This window comes from Stegostoma tigrinum, chromosome 20, assembly GCF_030684315.1.
Source record: "Stegostoma tigrinum isolate sSteTig4 chromosome 20, sSteTig4.hap1, whole genome shotgun sequence".
NCBI lineage: Eukaryota > Metazoa > Chordata > Chondrichthyes > Orectolobiformes > Stegostomatidae > Stegostoma > Stegostoma tigrinum.
Window position 1 is genome coordinate 28,859,874 of NC_081373.1, and position 18,822 is coordinate 28,878,695.

The following is an 18,822-nucleotide window of genomic DNA, read 5'->3' on the forward strand; positions in this document are numbered from 1 at the left end:
AAATGGTTCTGATAAAATTAACTGTTGGTGAGTGTATTGTATATTACTGTAACCAGCTGGAAACTTTCATCCATGCTACCCAAGGTGAGAGGGGCAAAATATTAATCAGGCAAACGGAGAAGAAAATAATCAGAGCAGGCAGGCTTGGAGGCATTGACTCGGAAACAACCGGTCTGGGAAGACAAAATGAGTAAGTAAATATGGGGCAAAGGGTGATGGTGGAGGGAAGCTTTTGTGATTGCAAACCCGCGACTAGCAGTGTACTGCAGGGATTGGTGCTGGGACCCTTGCAGTTTGTAATGTACATTAACAATTTGGATGTGACTGTAAAAGGTATAATTAGTAAGCTTTTGAATGACAAGAAAATTGATGGTGTTGTTAATGGTGAGGACAATGGTCTCAGGCTATTGAAATCACTTGGTAACTTGGCAGAGCAATGCCAGGTGGAATTTAATCCTGATATGCCAGGTGATGCATTTTGGGAGGTCTAACATGGGAAGGATATACACAATAAATGATAAGTTCCGATGGAGTACTGAGGAACAAAGGGACCTTGGAGTACAAGTCCATAGATCCCCAAAGGTGATCCACGGACTCATTTACAGAATGCTTGCCTTCATTAGCTGGAGTATTGACTATGGGAGCAAGGAAGTCTTGTTATGGCTTTATAAAGCATTGGTTAGACCACAGATGGAATACTATGTACAGTTCTGGTTACCACACTATTGGAAGTGGTGCAGAGGAGATTCACCAGGGCAATGCATGGGATGAAAAGTCTCAGTTATGAGAAGGGATAGGCTATGTTTGTTTTCCTTGGAACAGAGGAGGCTGAGGGGGGAATCTGAGGTATACAAAATTATGAGATGCAGTGATAAGGTATGTTGTGAGGATATTTTCCTCATGGCAGATGTTTAAGACCACAGGACATAATTTTAAGGTGTGGAGTAAATGTTTTGGCATAGATCTCAGAAGTTTTTTTCACCCAGAGGTTGGTAGAAAAATGGAATGCACAGCTTGAGAAGATGGAGGAGACAGCTACTGTCACAACATTTAAGAAGCATCTGGATAAACACTTAAAATGCCAGAGCATAGTAGGTTATGAACCAACTGCAGGTAAATGGGATTAATATAGTTTGATGTTTGTTGGTCATCATAGACATGGTGGGCTGAAGGGTGCTATGACTCTGTGAGTACTTGATCACAGGGCTTCCCAAGAAACAATAGAAAATTGGGATAGGCAGATGGTTTGCAAATTACTGTCTATCTGGCTCCTTTGGTCCATTGCCAACTTGTACCCTGCTTTCTGTGGCCTGTCAAGCTGTCTTACACGACGTAGCTGTTTTCTCCACTAGGTTAGACTCCTCTGCTGTATTTTCTGATCGTCTCTCTTCACAGTAGCAATTCCTGTACAGGAGTTGAAATGTGAGAGAAAGTAGGCTCCTGGAAAGCAAGAGAACGGGGCATTGAGTAGATGTGCTTGCTCTCGGAAAGACTTAATATGGTTAGAGCAAGAGGAAAGGAAGGATTTGAAATTAGAAAAAAACCAGACTTCGCATTATGCTGCGTAGGACTGCATTAGGTTTTTGGCACAGGGTAGGCTATATAAGTTAACAGACATGATTTTATCAGGAGTTGGCTAGCTCAAATAGCTATTTTAAAATTTAACTTTTTTTCGCATTGCACTATAACTTTCATATATTAATAATTGACAGGATAAATGTAAAGATCTTTCCAAAATTATAATTGGCTCTGTTTTTTTATTGATTAAGTGGCTATTAAGAATAGCTTGACTTCTATTCTAAAATAAAATTTATTTACCTGCTTTCCCTTTTGTGATGCATACGTTTCTTGAAATGATCAATGGCTATTCCATTGTGCGCTGCTTCACCAAATTCATATACCCTTGTTTTATACTCTAATTATTTACTTCCACCCTGACCCCAGCATATTTCTCCACCTTCTATTCCTTCTTGTATACACCAAGCTTCTCCTTAATCGTGCCAATGTTATTTGCTTTAACCATTCCTTATGACAGAAGCTCCACATTAACACCACTCTCTTTTTAAAGTTTTTCCATAGTGTATACTTTACCAACAATCATTTATGGAACCAACAAACCTCAAGTTAAAATCAAATCACCCTAAGAAGTATTTTTAATAAAGTTTCAGTTCCTGACTTTTACCAGAAACAGTTGGTGAAATGTTTCATGACTTAAATTATTTCTTACTTTCAATATGTCAACAACAGGACAACTAACTCGTTACAGTCACCCATTCATAATAAAAATGTCCAAATGAGTTTTAAATTAGAAATAATCATGCAAATGGAACAGGGCCCACCATGTAAGTGGGCAACAGTTTACGTATAACTCCCCTCTGTTTTATTTCTATTATGTATTCCATTTAATGTGTTCTGATAGAATTGTGGTAGTAATAGCCAAGAGAGCACCATGGTTACAGCCAGTAACTCCACATGGTTGCTATGCTTTTTTTCAGGCCACAACAATGGACCCACGGATAAAAGGGGTTCTAAAATAACCTGCGATGTATTTGAATCACAAATAGGATCAAAATGTTCTCTTATAGAATTATCCCCTTGGTGTCACCATCAACTACTAGCAGCTACTCTGTGCATTTGTTGAAATACAGGGTGTCTCTTTGATCTGAATAGTCTGTCTGAATTTGGTGAGTAAATTCAAGGAATATATTTAAATAGCTGAAATTAAATTTATCCAGTGACGGTGGCAGATGTTATTTATTAACCACCATGCATGCAAGTAAACCAAGAATTGCAAGAAATAGCCTGTAGTGAGCTGTTTTCCTTTTTGTTTGCATAGTACCTGCATTGAAATTAGTCTTGTTTGTCCAGTTGAAAATGGAATATTCCACAGCTATGAACTTTTGAACAAAAAAAGAACCCTTTTTTGTCTCAAAGATTCATTTTATGTTTTGTGAGGGATTTTTGCTGTTGCTTGCCTATGAATCAAAGGTAGCGAATAGCACAACATGGAAGGACACCATTCTACGTATCAAATGTCCTTTTGACATACAAGGTAGATTCATTTCCTGGAGATTTCCTTATATCCGTGATTTTTTTTCTCCTTTTTTTAAAATCCAGTTACCTTTTAAAAGCTATTATTCAAATTGTTCGACCACTGTATCAATCAGTTTATTCCAAATTATAACGATTCATAACATGAGAAAGGTTTTATTCAGATCATTTCTGACTCTTTTGACAATCAGATTTTTCAAATTTAATGTATATTTAATAATCATTTTAATGAATGTCTAAGCATTGGAGACCATGAATAAGATTAAAATGTTTATTTTTGACTTTTCACACCTCTAGCTTCAAAATTCAGTCATTAACATAATCATTCTGGTACCGTAACTTCTCAACTAGTTCAGGCCCAAACACTTCCATTGGGTCATCAAAGAAATTGTCCGAAAATATCTGATATTTTAACAACAGGGTGGTGAATCTGCATCACCTATGCAATGAATATTGTTTTAATACAATTTTAGCATTCAGGGTTCAAATGACATGCCTGTTATGATCTCTGAATTCACCCATTCACTTGGCAAGGGAAGACTGTCAGTTCTAGAAGAGGGATAGCAAAGCTATTTGACATACAGTGTTCCTCCCTTAGACAGTGGGGGATAATATTAATTCAGGAAAATTTCTAAGTAAAATGTTAGCTTGATGGTACTGACGACAATGTTCAATAATATCTTCCATGGGCAGAAACGCTTTGGTTATGGTTATAGTAACCTCATTTATAAATTTCCAAATAATTCCTGTCCAACAGCAAAGTTTACTTTGGATGAAAGAAGTATCCATCTTTATAAAGCTGTTAATCAGATCCATGAACTGAGTTTTCTTGGCATAAGGATAACTGATTTATCATTTTTCAAATTAATTAGTAAAGGTGAAATTGGAACTGCAGCCATTTTGAACCAATGCAGAAGTATTATCAATCTTCAAGCAAACTCAATAGGAGCACATTCACGTAATCATAAGAAAAAAGAATAAGTGTAACTCATTGTGCCCATCAATTCTGCTGATTGTGGTCTTAACTCCACATTCCTGCCTGCCTGCCCCACAACGCTTAACTCACTTGCAGATCAAAAACACTGCCTGGCATGACCTGAATACACCCAATTTCTCAGCCTCTGCTGAGGGCTGTGGAAGAAAACTTTAAAGATGAACAACCCTGTAGAAAGAAGATTCCTCTTTATCTGCATCCTAAATGGGAGATTCCTTATTTTTAAAGTGTTTGCTGTACACCTAGATTACCCATAAGAGGAAATATCTTCTCTGCAACTATTCTTTTGAAGCTTTTTTTTTCACTCCTTGATGAACTATAATACCATACTATCAGATATAGTGCCCCGCAAAAAACAAAAAGAAACTTTCATTTACTCTGTTTCTGATTTAGTTTGGAAGAAAGTCTGTTACTTAAGCATTGTTTTCTCGAAGATTCCCAGTTCTCTGTTCTATTTGGCTTATATTTGGCGTTCCTGGCAATATTAAATCACTGCCATGTCTTCCTAATGTGAATATTTAATTTTCTTACTTCTGATTCTGTAGTATACTGTATACTGCTTTCCAAGGTGCATCTTCCATGCTTGTGCTGCCAAATGAAGGCTTCCTGCTTTTTGCAAAATAAAGTGATGATTGCCACATTTTTGGTGGCTTCTTTAGATAAAACTTGCAAGGTGAATAAATGATTCTCATTTCCTTAATGGCTTTCCTGAGTGAATCCCATTGCCTGTGACTTTCACAACAATTCCTATTCGCTCATTTGATTTACTGAATGAGCTGTTACGTAAGATGAAATATTTCCCTTTTCTCTGGATGATTCCCACCATCTGCAACTGTAAATAATAATTCATGTTGCTTTATGATTTCTTTCCTGAATGAGTCAGTCAAATTAAGTGCTTCCCACCTTTATTGCAGTTCAAACAATGAATCTCTCATCTTTTCTGTGACCTCAACAATTTCCTAACTTGCTTCTCCCATCAGACATTGCCTGTTCGGTCTTCTAATTTTCCCTTTACTGCTTTACGGCTTTGCAATATTCTTGGGTCTGCAACCTTATTTATCAGTCGCTGCCTCGGCCTTTGCAACTCTCTTATTGTAACTGTGCCTCATGATGCCTGTTCGTTCTGGTGCTGATACATGATCTGAGGTATAAGTAATTCTCTTACATCTAGCTTTTTCAGCCCATGGACTGTACTTTTTAAAACAATTTTTCCTTGCCCGGCAGGGATTTCAACTATATTTTTGGAGTTTCCAATGTCTGCTCACTCGGGCTGAACTTCAGCTATTGATCATTAACATCTGATGCAAACTGTAATTATCTAGATGTGACAACTCCACGGAGTTTCTATCTCACTGCTGTGCATCTCTTACTAGGTCCAATTTTTTTCTTGCCATCAACTATAGATTCTCTTGTTACATTTTTCCACTAACTTCTCTGCTACAGGACTCTCAAATGTTCAACTCTTTCAGCTGCTGACTATCTAATTGAGTAGCAAGGACTTGATGTTATTCCTTCAAAACCTTAAGCTGTTCCCCACCCAAGTCCATATGATCGTATCAGGTGGGCCATAATGCATTCCTTAGCGCAAATTTTTCAGATCCTGACACCATTACACAATAGGGTTACAGTGGGGGAGAGTGAGGAGTGGTAGCGTGTGTGCGCAGTGCAGTTAGAAATTTAGGTTAAGGTCAGAGGACAGAATTAAACAAAGGCACATTTTTAGTGATCAGGAGGAATAAAAGAGTAAAGACAATAACACTATTGGAAGCAAAGATTGTGACAAAGTGAAATAGTGGTGACTAGAATCGATAAATCAAGATGTCCATGCCATTATACACAAATATACTATCCAGAAGTAAAAGCAGTGCTGGAAGAGCTTAGTCATGTATGTGTGTGCTCAGGAGAGCTTTGAATAATTATTTGGATAGAAATGGTGAGCAGGGATCTGAGCGATGGGGAGGAGATTGGTACAAGGTAATGGAACTGGTACAGGCACAATGAGCTGACTGGCCTCTTTCTGTGCTGTAACAATTCTGCGATTGTGTGATATGAACAGTCAGAGAGGAAATTAAAATCGTAACTTTAAGAACGGAGCAGATGTAAAAGTTCTGCTTGAGTTGAGAACAGATATCGAGACCAAGACTATCAGAAGGTAAAAGATGATATGTAATGTTGTTCGGACTTATGACACAAAATGAAGAAACTGTGCTTTCAAAAAATTGAATGGAGTAAGATTTTCATGATTCTATCACAAAGCACAGAAAATGATACATAGTGATTCAGATTTTGAGCTGAAAGATAAATGAAGGTTATGGCCACAAATAGCTAAGAGCTGAAGGAAGTTGATAAATGTTGAGAAGAATAACTTGCCAAAGAAATGGTGAACTAAGCTTCTTTCAATTTAATTGTCGTAGTACATATCGTTTCAAGATTTGTTTCAGTTGTTTTGGTAACTTGATAAATGAGGACTTAAATTCAAAACCATTTTTAAAAACTTCATGTGGTAAGTTGCACACACATCGTGCTGCAGCAATTGTGAAGATTTCACACAACACATGGAGAGGATGTACCATTTAAGGAAGCATATGAGCACCATGGCAGAATTAAAAAAAGGTACCATGTATTGAAACAAGCAGGCTGCACATAGCTAAGAAAACATCGACTTAGCAGTAGTTGTGGTCCACAAAATTCAGTTTGATAAATATTAATTTCTTCGCACTCAGAGTACTGTTGGCTTCCAAGTGCACACACACTTCAATTGCAATGTGTTATACTATTTTAATAGCAGCACTGCAATTTTGGAGCTCAATGATAGACATAATGTCCTTTCTTAACCTTATAGTGTTGAACATAGTTCGAGGGTTATTTAAAGAGCTCACCAACTATTTACAGATTAGTTGCTGACTGATTTCTGTGATAAAACCATAAGATGTAGAAGTTGGATCATTCAGCCCATTGAGTCTGCTCAGCCATTCAATGAGGTCATGGCTGATCTGATAATTCTCAAGTCTGTTTTCCTCCCCTTTTCTCCTCAACCCTTGATCCCCTAAATGATTAAAAGCACTCAAATGAATCTCACATCGTTCTGTGGTGAAGAATTCCACAGATTGACCAACCTCTGAGAGAAGAAACTCCTCCTTATCGCTGCCTTAATTAGGGAATCCATTACGCTCAGATTATTCCCTTTGGTTCTCAACTCAACAACCAATCTGCACATAATTAATGCAAATGTATTATGTATACTGGAAATCTGAAATAAAAACAAAAAGGGTTGGAGAAACATAGCAGGTCTGGCAGAATATGTGGAGAAAAAAACAGAGTTAATGTTTTGAGTCCTATATGACTTTTCTTTGAAACTTTGGAGTTGTGAAGAAGAGCCATACTAGGTTGAAATACTATCTTTGTTTTTCTCTCAGCATCTGTCCTCTCGAAGCTCCTTGATTCTCATATGATTCAATAAGATTGCTCATCAATTTTCTAAACTTCAGAGAGTACAGGTCCAACCTGCATAATCTCTCCTCACAAGAAAATGCTCCCATACCAGAATCAATCCGGTGAATCTTCTCTGGACTGCCTCCAATGCCTCAGATATGAGGACACAAAGTGTTCACTGTTCCCTGGTTATGTTCTCACTAATGCCTTGTATTATTTTTGCAAGACTCACCTATTTTTATATAGTATTCCCTTTGAATCAAAAGGCCAACATTCCAAATTACTTTCCTATTACCTGCTGAATGTACATGCTCTTTTTGTGATTAATGCACCAGCACCTTAAATTCTTCTGCATTGTAACTTTCTGCAGTCTTCCCTGATTTAAATAACACTCACTTTCTCTAGTCTTCCTGCCTAAATGCATAACCTCACATTTTCTTGCATTATCTTCCATGTGCCAAGTTGTTGCCAACCCAATTACTTGTTTCTACCCATCTAAAGACTCGTTGAGTTATCCTCACCATTCATCTTCTTGGAGATAGTGGGAACTGGACTGACCTATACCCACCCTAACTCCCCACCTACACTCACAATTAATGGCTCCATCCATGCCTCTTTGACCTGCCTGTCTCCTCTCCACCTATTTGCTCCTTTATCCATCTTCCATCCACCTCCCCCTCTCTCTTTATTTATTTCAGAATTCCCTTCCCCTCCCCCATTCCTGAAGAAGAGTCCATACCCAAAATGTCAGCTTTCCTGCTCCTCTGATGCTGCTTGGCCTGCTGTGTTCATCCATCTCTACACCATTCATCTTCCTACTTGCGTTTGGGTCATCTGCAAACTTGGTGATAGTGCATTCACTTCCTATGCCCAAGTTATTAATACATGTCGCAAGTCCCAGCACTGATCCTTGAGGCATTCCTGGTTGCTATCCTAAAAATGTCACTCTTATGCCAACTTTCTGTCTTTTATTAGTCAGCCAGACATCTATTCATACTAACCTACCCACAACACTGCAGGTCTGTGGGCTCCATGCTGCTTGTTTCGTCCTCAAATAACACTAATAAATTTGTCAGGCATAATTTCCCTTTTATGAAGCCACACCAACTCTGCTTGGTTGTCTATTATGTATTTCTAAATGCTCTGCTATTGCATCCTTTCTAATAGAACCTAATATTTTTTTCCAATTACTCATGTTAAACTAACTGGCCCATAGTTGCCTGTTTTTAAAATGTATTTCCCTTTTTGAATAAATGTTTTAAATTGCAGTTTTCAAACCTCCGGGACCTATCTTGAATCGAAGGGTATTTGGAAGATTACATTCCAGTGCAATCATGATCTTTGAGGCTACTTCCTTTAATAGTCTAGAATGCAACCCACCGGGTCCAGGAGACTTACTGGTCTTTAGCTGCATTCGCTTCCTTAGTACCTTTCCACTGCTAATAGCTATTATATCTATTTCTTCACCACATCTTGCCTTTAATTATTTAATTCTTTTTGGAATGCGAAGTACTTATATAACTCCTCTGTCATTTCCTAGGTCCCATTATTATTACCCCATCTTTACTCTCTAAGGGACTTTTGCCTTTCTCACTTGCTGTCCATCTTGATATTACTTGCAGGTTTACCCTCAAAAATTATTTTCTTCCTTTGCATCACCTTTTGTCATTTTTTTAAAAAGAAGCTTTCCATCCTCCCTCTTCCCACTAATCTTTGTCACATTGCATATTCTGTTCTTTCAGCTGGATGCTATCCTTAACATCCTTGGTTAACTATGGTCAGTTTATCCCCTTTGAGAATCCTCTTCCTTACATGAGATACCTTCATCTGTGTCATGAAAAATTTTCTTAAAAGTTTGTAATTGTCTTTTCTGCTAAACTGCTTTCCCAGTCCACTCCAGCCAGCTCTTTGTCATTCCTTTGTAATAACCCTTATTTACATTTTTAAGCTTACCACAATTGTTTCTAACCATGTTTCGCACTCTCAAACTGAATGCCAACTTCTACCATGTATCAGTCATCTTTTCCTAGTGGATCTTTTACTCTTAGTTCATTTATTAAAACTGCTTCATTACACATAATCAGATCCTACAGCCTGAATCCTGGTTGAACCCACAATATATTGTTCTAGAAAATGTCTTGAATACACACTATGAATTCTTCCTCCTGGCTACCTCTGCCAATTTAATTCTCTCAATCTATATGAAAATTAAAGTCAACCATTATAAATGTACTACCTATTTTACATGCACTCGTTTTTTTCTGTTTTATTTTCTGCCCTGCAATATTGTTACTGTTAAGAGGTTTATAATCTACTCCCAACAGAATCTTCTTCCCTTTCTTGTATCTTATCTCCAGCCCATTGGATTAAATACCTTCTGATCCAATATCATTTTTTGTTAATGTACTTATTCCATCTCATACTAACAAAGCGACTCCATCACCCTCTCCTTCCTGCTTTACCTTTCTACAAGTCACATATTCGTGAAATTTAATTCCCTGCTTTGATCTCCTTGTAACCTCCTGATGGTGCCATTATTTCTTTTACATTGTGCTGAATACTACATGTACTGAAGAAAAAAGTCCAAAAGAGTCCATAATTTTGCCCTTTCACTATTTTTCTACCATTTGACCATATTTGCTGCCTGTAGGCACTCTCAGACAGGTAGTTCCACACACAGGCACATATACACACACTGACATGACACAGATCAACAATTTGAATTTACACTTCTAAAGCTGCAGTCTGGCATATTGCTTCTTTCATGCTGGAAGAATGAACTCCAAATTCTTTTGCGAAGGCCTGGACCATGTTGGTTGCAGACTTTTTGAAAACCTGCCAATGCACCAAGCATTTCATTGTACAAACCCGTCAGCCTTTTCCCTTAGGCTGAATCCTCTGCAACACAGTTTATGTATGAGCTCACAGTGAATCAGCACCTGTGATACTCTTTGCTCCTGGCTACTGGTCATTTGTGCTTAGTGTCTCGCTACAAACATAAAATATCTCTAAAATATTCTCTAAAGTAAAGCAATTATTAGTATCTGAGCTGTGGGAAAGAATGACAATGTTTATTCCTCATCACTCTCCACTGTTCTGCCATTTTATTCTCTTCAAACTAACCAAGTTTTGCATTTTGGATATCTGAAATGAGAAAGGCATAATATGAGCTCTAAGTGAGTTTGGATGGAAAGTAGGAGGATCACACTGCATCATCTTTCGCTTGTAAATTAGAGGAGATTGTGTGAAAAAGGGGAAGTGGAGTGTGACAGGGGGTTTTAGATATGAGGTTACTGTCATCCATGCTGCTGGCCATGGGCTCAGTCATGGTGACCCAAATGATGGTGATGAGCATTCTTCTATGGATTCAGAATCATGTCTATCCCCTCCATCTGGTTAATGTCTATTGCTTCCAATTATGTGCCACCTTGTCCTATAGGGGAAAAGGAAGAATAAAAAGAATACCAGCGAATGCATCTGGGAGATGTAGCTGCTCCCATGTTATGAAATATGGATGCGGAGTTTGCAGCAATGGTAAGTGTGTAAGGTGAGGCTATGAAAGTTGTCAATAACAGAGATTGTTGGTAGTGAGTGATGATGGTGGAACTGTGTTGCTTTATTTATTGCACCATATGGATAGATGGCATCACTCTTCTGCTTTCCATCTCTTACACCAAGACTTCCAATTCAGTCAAGAAAACTCCTGGAGCCTGCTCTTGCACAATGCTGTGACATTTTTGCATGTTTTCCAAGCCAAATTTACTTTTGCAATGACTTTCAGCAACAGTTCCAGTAAAACTGCATCATCCCTTTAACAGAGGACAGTTAAGTAGTACGGTCTACTTTGAATTGATCCCAAGTGTTCATAATCTTGTGCTTCTTACTGAAGTGTGCTTCCACTCAACGGTTCAAATAAGGGCAAAATACCGCAGATGTTAGAAATCTAAAAGAACAGAGAGTGTTGGATATACTCAGCAGGTCTGGCAGCATCTGGAGAGAGAAACAAGGTTAATGTTTCAAGTCAAGTGACTTTTCTTTGGAATTGAAAGATGTTTATTGCAATTGACAAACAGGGAAGAAGAGTGAGTGGAACAGAGGAGGCCCAGAGCAAAAGACGAAGGGAGACAAATGATACTAAAAGAGGGATTGAGTTAAAAATATATTAATGATAGGTGTGAATAGGAGTATATAAATTAGGTCTGGTAATAGTAAACTGATACAAACAAGGCCTGGAGGGAGCAAAGGAGACAAAATCAAATTAGAGGACAGTGTTCATGATCTGGAGTTGTTGAACTCAATGTTCATGCTTCAGTGTCCTGTGATACTTCCCAGGATTTTTAACAATAATGCTACAGGAGAGAAGATAACAAAGTGTGGGGCTGGATGAGCACAGCAGGCCAAGCAGCATCTCAGGAGCACAAAAGCTGACATTTCAGGCCTAAACCCTTCATCAGAAAAGTGTCTAGGCCCGAAACGTCAGCTTTTGTGCTCCTGAGATGCTGCTTGGCCTGCTGTGTTCATCCAGCCCCACACTTTGTTATCTTGGATTCTCCAGCATCTGCAGTTCCCATTATCTCTGGCTACAGGAGAGGACACTGCTGCCCTCTCTCAAGAGGACAGCATGCCCACTTGCCCAGTATTTTCTCTGACAGTTTCCTTGTTATTTCATATGGCCAGCTACATCATACTGCCCTAATCCACACTCACTAGTCTGCAGAAGAAGGCTTACATCACCATGTTTTTTGAAGAGATGAGGCATTCTTTTTCATAGATCCAGGGACACCTTTGGAAGAAGTAAGGTCCCCTTTAGAAAAGGTCACTTGCCCTTTGGGATTGTTTAAAAAAAAAGCATGAATACATGTAAAAAGTGGAATACCTAATTGGAACTGTCAAACTTGCTGGGATTATCAGTCAGTCAGAGAACTGTCAAAGAGGTCCCGAGCTGTTGAGACATTTAAATGTATGGAAAAATTGTTGTCAACGTGAAGAAAAATCAGAGCTTGCTGTTTCACTATACATGTTGTTATAAGCCTGAGGAGATAATTAGGGATTTGTGATATATAATTGTATTCACATCATATCATCATGACTGTGAGATGCCTGTCATGTCACAATTTCTGTTATAGCTCCATGTGCTTATATAATCTTTAAGATAATGCTGTGAATGCCAGCAGTATTCAATAAGGAATTAATTAGTTGAAGGAAGCTAATTATAGACAGTGGGATGTTGTTAGTGAGAATATTTCTTTTTAATCACAACAAATTCATCAATAAATACAGAGAACTTTATCTTATTTAATCATGAGTTGAACAGATCCTGAGTTCTGCCCATAATAGATACAGGATAAGTTGGCATGGAGGAAATAAGAGAGGTGATGAAGGATATGGCATGGAGAGTATGAGGGGCAATGGTGTGGGTTGGGAACACAAGGTGGCATGAGTTGACATGGATAGTGCAAGGAGAGTTTGTGGTAGAGTGACAGGTTGTGAGGTGAAAGGGCTGAAAGATAGTTATGTTTTATTTCATTGCTTTTTTAAAAATTGCATTTGGGACAAAGTGGTGGAGCATAGAGGCTGGCCTTTCTCACAGCCCATGTCCATATCATCAGCCCATCTAGTTACTTCTAAACATTTTCTGTGGACAGTAGGCCCAACTCCCATAAACAACCTCATCCTAAAATTAAAATCTGATTGACCAGGGTACTTTCTCCTGAGGCAGGTTGAGAACTGCACATATAATGTAAGAAAAACACATTGTTGAGTACGTATACTTTACTTTTAGCAGGATCACAATTTTTTTAGAAACTGTTGTATTTATCATTCACCTCCTTGGAATGTGCTCCATTCCGTTCACAATGAGACTGATTATTGCTGCAGTAAGAAGCACAGATGACAGTAGCCTGTCTGAACCCCTTGAAATGGATATTTTTCTTCCTCAAATCCATTGCAGCCACTTTTGGATATTTTTAATCAAAATCAACTTGTTCAGACATATTCTGACACACTTCCAGAGCAGCTTGGATCTCATGCTAGGTCTTCCAGCCCAGAGGTCAAGTCACTACAAATATGACATAAGAGGCCTACTTGTAGTGTGCTTCATCATGAGTGGGGTCACAGTTGAGCCCAATGCTGTACAATTAAGAATTAATCAGCAGATATTCAGATGCACAAACTTCACAAGCAAGTCTTTTTAACTTTAACATAAACATTAATGAGCACAAATGGCTAACTTTTTTTCGGATTATTGTTGCAATTATGCCAGTGTTGTACAGCATAAGAACCCTCAGCATTGTTGTGGTTGGAATGAACTGCATTGTGCGTTACTGCATTTACAGAACTATGCAAGAGAAATAAAGAAAACTGAAAATCAGGTTGTCACTTCTTACAAAAGGTCTAAAAATTCCCTGTATTTGTTGATCCCAGATATTTGATTTCTAATACTTGTGTAGGCAATAACCGTAATTGATATTAAGCTTTCCATGGGTCGTAGTGCATCAACAAACCTGGTCTGAGCTAAACTCCAATGTTAAATGTAAAGGAAACACAATTTGTTTCTTTTTGCTCACATTGATGCTTCAAGCCATTGGGCCAATCCATCTTTAATGGTAAGGATCTCCTTCCCTTTCTGTCACGGATCAATGATTTTTAAAAAAGAATTTGACCAGTACTTAGCTTTTTTGACTGAAACTGTCTGATACACTTTTGCCCAGCAGCTATAAACCCCACAGTTGGACAGCAGACTATCAGATGAAGACTAATTAGGCATTGTGATTAAACTGGTTGAAATAAATACACTGCCATTCAGTAAGGTACTGGAGCCTTCCAGTCTCACCCAAGAATACTAGCTTCTGCACACAGGCATGAAACAATACTGGTCAAAATTCAAGTGAGGATTAAATATATTGGCTCTGGATAAACAAAACTTGAACTACAGTAATAAACTCAGAAAGGCATCCTTGATATCTGTAGATTTTATTATAGCGAGGTGCTGTCTTAAAGGCCCATTCACGAGGAAAGTTGAAAAGCTCATTGTGCCTTGTGCATAATTAGAAAGCTTTAAGTGACCAGTTAATAGGAATAAGGTGGATTATGAACTGCATCACTTTTCTAATGGTAGGATGCTGGACAGAGATAGCAATCATACCAAACTCCTAAACCTTACAGTTCAGAAAAGAGATGGCAGAAATGGTCATGGAGGTTTGTGCCAGCAATAATAGAAGCCTTTGGAGATTGAGGAATAGGTAAAAATATTTGGATTTGAAAGGCAATTCTGTGATTTTGCAGCAAAACACTATGTTCAGAGAATTCGGGCAAGGTCAGAAAAGCATATTGTAGATATTTTCTAATCAACCTGTTCAGAGATGGTGTTACATACTTCTAGCACAAGTGGGATTTGTGCAAAAGACCTTCTGGCTGAAAAGTAGGAACATGGCCACTGTACCACAAGAGGCCATAGACTGCAACACCTATTCCCAGGTAGTCTCTCATCCAACTGACTGACCAGGTGTGAGTTGGCTTATTTTCTGAGATCAGGCATTTTCAGAGTAGTATGGCCATTGTCTTAATGAGGTATCCATTTTGTACCATATCACCAGCAATTCACTGGAATGTTTCTGCCTGGTTTTGAAGCACCACCCTGTCATATGTAAAGCAAAAATGCTCACCACTACATTACACAAACAGAGCAATCAGAACTTCAATTTTCGCTACTATGGTGTAGGTTCCAGTTTAGAGCAAAGAATTGTAGGAGCGCTCCAACATACAAAGAAAAAGGGTATGGAAAAATAAAAATAAATGCATCTCACAGATTTATGTGTATTTTAGGTTGTTCTGGTTGATGCATTATGCAGATTGAAAGTTTTGGAAACTGGTAAAGTGAGCAGGATGGATTTTACTTTTGTGATTATGACCATGATTCATGGAACCTTACAAGACTCATGGGGCTACCATTTCGTTTACATTCATTACTTTATGTTCATCAATTTTATCCAGTTTTCAACTTTCTACAGGAGATGTAATTAGGTCAGATTCCCTACAGTGTGGAAACAGGCTCTTTGGCCCAACAAGTCCACACCGCCCCTTGAAGCATCCCACCCAGACCCATTACCCTATAACCCACACACCCCTGAACACTACAGGCAATTTAGCATGGCCGATTCATCTAACCTGCACATCTTTGGGCTGTGGGAGGATAGCGGAGTACCTGAAGGAAATCCATGCAGACACGGGGAGAATGTGCAAACTCCACACAGACAGTCGCCCAAGGCTGGAATCGAACTCGGGTCCCTGGTGCTGTGAGGCTGCAGTGCTAACCACTGAGCCACCGTGCCGCCCTAATAGTAGGAGTACGTGGTGTGCACATCTTGATTAGTTTAAATGCAGATGAGTGATTCATTGAATTTATTCTCAAAAAACAACAAAGGTAAGATTGCCAAGACATGATTGATAACTGATGATCAAATAAACTTATTAATGGACTAAGTCACGGGGGGCTAGGAATCTTCACCGGATTAAATGTAGACCAATGAACTAACAGAATGTGGTCCTTTTGGATAAACAACAGGAAGGCTACCTAGGCTTGGTTTAACAGATAAAGTGCAATTCACAACTTGGGTTGTTCCCTCTGAGCTGTATAGAAGCTCCCTGGGTGTAACAAAGTGGAGTATTTCCCTACAGGGAAAGAATGTACACCATGAATTCTACAAAAGGAAAGAGTGCAGATCTTCCAGTGTTTGAAGTTGGTATGTGAGTCAGACAGCTGCTAACCAAAATAAAAGGTTGTCTATGCTTAAATAAACTATCACTTTGAAGTAACATTGCAGCATGGGATCCAGGTAACTGACATTTTTGAAGTATGCACACTGCCTGCAGTATCCCCAACTATGAATTGTGTGGCTTCTATGTGCTCTGAGATTGTCCCATCTCACTTTCCAGCTCCTACCTGTCAATGACTACTACATCCATGATGCGCAAATATTGGTGTTGGACTGGGGTGGACAAGGCCAGGTGACGAAAGGGCTACGCTCTGAACACTTGTGCTTTCAAATAAACCTGTTGGATTATAACCTGCTGTCATGTGATTTCTGACCTTGCTATATCAATGCTGTTGGACAAAAAATGCTCTGTTGCTGACACTTCAAATTTGGTATCTTCCCTGAATTAATTAATTATTATCTAACTTCTCTACATTTTAGTCATTTTCAGAAAGAGTGAGAATGCTCAGAGTAGTCCTTAACAATCTAATGGTTAGAAATATCATGGTAATCAATATTATCCTCTTATTTGGAATCATATATTGACTTCTATTTTCTGGTGACTTTTATCATTTAATCATTTTTTTTTGCAAAGTGTGCAAAATATATTAATCTTAAGGTAACTTACAAAATTGGTTTTAGTTTTTTTTAAGTGTAAACAATAAAAATGCTGTACATTAGATAAAGTGATAGGTGCATGGTAGGAAATCCAAAGATGTAAATTATTAAACAATCTAACCTAATCACAAAGTTCATTGACATCAATTAGAGGTTCAGCTTTTGCTTTCAATGAATGTTTGAAATACAAATGGAATCCCAGGTTACACTAGGTGACTGCTGTTTCAGATTAAAATTCCAGTGGATTTAAAATAATCACTGGCATATTTTCACGTGAAATGCTACCATTCTTTGCCAATAAAAAGAATTCTAACAATACTTCTGTGGTATCAAGAGCTGATGTAAGACTACAAAACAAGAAAAGTACATTTGTGGAGCCTCTTTTATCTCTGAAACACATTTATAACCATTAGATTGGCATCAGGTTTCAGGATGAAGTGTATTTTCACTCCTTGTAGCAGTGCTAATACCCTGTAGCAGTATCATGGCTAGAAAAGGTAGCCTGGTGCCTTTACAGCCCATGGACCGTGCATCATGTCAGGTGGATTGGTAATCTGACCCTGGCCCCTGTCTATAAGCTCCTTACTGCACACACCTCAGTAAGCATTCCTGTCTGGGAGATGCTTTTATCAGTTCCCCATAGTTTCAGTACTGTTAGTTTATCATTAGTTTGTGTTACTGTAATCTATAGGCAGCAATGCTACACTTACAAAAATGTCTACCTGTCCACAGTTTCAAGCAAGAAAAGATGATGATATACAAAGACATGGGAGTAAAATATACTGCTCTACTAATAATGCAGTAATAGGCTTAGTGATTTTAAATTTGGATTTACAGGTTGTAAAAATGAACAATCAGACTCCAACCCACTGGCCACCATCATTGTATGAAATAAAGTGCAGAAGTGACAATTGAAGGAAAACAAATGCAATGACTATTTTTGCGTAATTCTCAGAACATTTAGTCCTTGTGGTCACACAGAAAAAGAAAAAGAACAAATGAGTTTCAGGGTGAAATCTCTCAAGCTTCAAACGTTGCACTGTCTTCAGATCTAAGACATTACTCTGATAGGTTGCAGTGCTTACTTAGCTGCTTCACAGAATGGACACACCTGTATCTTCTAATCTATAATCTAGCCCTACCAATGTAAGGCAGTGGCACACTGGTAGATGTCACTCCGCTGGTAACCCATAACCCCAGGCTAATAATAATCTGGGGCCATAGATTCAATTCTCACAGTGCACTTTGGAGTTCTAATTCTCATTTTTCAGGAGTCCAAAATTAAACACCTGATAATTGTAAGCAAACATTAATCCATTATCTATTTTGATTTACTTATGAATTTTTCTCAGGTTTATGCTGCTGATTGCAAGCACAGGGTCCAAATTGTGTCAGGACTTGTATTTCATTATACTTCATGTAAGTAAAAAGAAATATCCTAATTGATGAGACAATAAAGTAAACTGTAAATCTAATGTTCAATTATTGGTGGTCACAATCCTCTAAAGAAATGTTAAGAATGTGTTCTCACTGGGGTTTTACTTATCAGTCTATTTTACAGCGCTGTGGTCCTATGACCAGGAAGGGAACTCTGAAACATGCATTCTGGAAAGAACAAAAGCTGACCCTTGCGCAGAGAAAGGAAGAAAGAAATAATTGATTGGGGCACAAAGCTGTGGCACAAAAGATCTTTTGATTTGATAGACAGAAAGAGAGCAGGAGGTGAGAAGAGATCATCAGCCATATCTCACAATAGGCTTAACTAAAAACCTCCCGAGAGGGAACAATTTTACTGAAGGGAGATATTGCATTAAGAGAGTGGGGATCCTTACTGAATGTGGGCTACACAAATAAAGATTGAAATTAAACTATATGTAAGTATAGGTACATTTCAGCTCTGCTGGAGTTGAGGAATGTTTGCTGTTGTGATTTAATAAGTTCACTTTGTTAAAAACAGAGCATTCCTCAGTTCAA

The 18,822-nt window shown here is 38.4% G+C and overlaps 1 long non-coding RNA gene across 1 annotated transcript; it reads left to right on the forward strand.

The window, feature by feature from the left end:
• Positions 1–2,578: 2,578 nt before the first annotated feature.
• LOC132210769 (uncharacterized) lies at positions 2,579–18,267 on the forward strand. Its single transcript, XR_009446954.1, has 3 exons — positions 2,579–2,684; positions 10,917–11,011; positions 18,201–18,267. It is a non-coding gene; the product is annotated as an uncharacterized LOC132210769 (long non-coding RNA).
• The last annotated feature ends 555 nt before the right edge of the window (positions 18,268–18,822 follow it).